We start from the raw sequence: 1,446 nt of genomic DNA, 5'->3' as shown, positions 1-1,446 counted from the left end.
TGGTAGGCCAGCTTGGCGACAGACAGTGTTCAGGCCTTGTTCAACAGTCTCATGGTAGCCGGGTAGAAAGCAGAACCTCTTCAGAAATCAGGTGTGGGGTGAAATCGGTTTGCATGTTCTCCCTGTGTCCCCTAGGGTAGGTACCCTCACAAAAACATGCAGTCGTCCTGGTCTCTATACTACCTACTGTACGCCTGATGGAGTGGAAAGGAACTGGTTGGAATAACGTGTTCCTTCCACAAGCTATGTCCAATGGGGGAAAGTCCCCCCTGTCAGGTGAAAAGAAGTGGCTTGGACTCCTCAGGCAATGAAGGAAGAATGAGCATGAGTCCGTTGCACAGGAGTACATTACAGAGCATCAACATCTGAATCTGAACTTTCAGAATCAGAACTCAAGAACACAACTTTATCTGAATTATCTGTATCCACAACATGACTGTCCTCGGCTGTTGATATGCCATGCCGATACAATGTCCTTACACGCCTCTGCAGCTCTCTCACTTCCATCTGCTTTCTGCGTAGGAGGCAGGTGAGACCCTTCCTGGCATCCTCTGGTAGATCACCTTAAAAAGGAACAGTATGTGTCACTATACAGGAAGCAACACATCTTTTACAACATAATCATAAGATATAAAAACTTCAAGTAGAAGTGCACATTTACTTTGCAACATGTCTTCACTCTGATCGAGAGACAACTCTGACAAGACACTGGCACGGGCCTTGAGAGAATCCCAGTGCTGCTTCATTTCTCTCACAAGGATGACCTTCTCTTCTTGAAGCCTTCGAACAGCCATGACCTTGTCAAAGACTTCCTTTTTAGTTCTGTAATCCACAGAACCTGTAATACATAGTGATGAGTAGATCATAAGTTTGAGACCACTGCACAAAGAATGTAGCTGCATAGATAATGTCTGTCCTTCATATGCATGATTTATCAGTATGACATCATGTACACTGTAACAACATGAACACATACATATAGGACATTAAAAGCGTACCACTGTGTGTAATTTGCCACGGCCAGGGATGTTCGGTGTCCAGGAGAGGATCGAAGCACACTGCTTGCTCAGGTGGAACGAGGCCGTTATATTCTTCTACCATGGCCGTCAAAGCGCTCTTCTCTTGCCTTAATTTTCGGCGGATTCTGTGACGACCTTTGTTGCTGTCTGAAAAAAACAAAAACATTTTGAATACAAGATATATTTCACAGGGTCTACGACCCTGGTGAAATTACTGCTACGGGTACGCTACTAATTTTTAACCCTATAGCATTTCTTCAAATGTTAGCGTCTGTAAGGTTTTACAGAAAAAGCAGTCATGTGTCATTTCTGTTCATGGAATATATAAATATGTTATTGTCCTTTCTGCTACGCAGCAAGTTAGATTTGGTTTGGTATCCAGTAAGACTGTTTTATGTGACAGAAAGGTTAGTGGGTGTGTGTGTGT

The 1,446-nt window shown here is 43.6% G+C and overlaps 1 long non-coding RNA gene across 1 annotated transcript; it reads right to left on the bottom strand.

Moving 5' to 3' along the window:
* Positions 1-465: 465 nt before the first annotated feature.
* Positions 466-1,065, bottom strand: LOC311061924. The gene is made up of 3 exons (XR_014602434.1): positions 999-1,065; positions 662-838; positions 466-563 (listed from the first exon to the last, which is right to left on the bottom strand). It is a non-coding gene; the product is annotated as an uncharacterized lncRNA (long non-coding RNA).
* Positions 1,066-1,446: the final 381 nt, after the last annotated feature.

This window comes from Gymnoscopelus microlampas (genome assembly GCF_963454915.1).
Source record: "Gymnoscopelus microlampas genome assembly, chromosome: 15".
NCBI lineage: Eukaryota > Metazoa > Chordata > Actinopteri > Myctophiformes > Myctophidae > Gymnoscopelus > Gymnoscopelus microlampas.
Note: the sequence above shows the minus strand (reverse complement) of the source record. Positions and strands in the feature narration are given on the sequence as shown.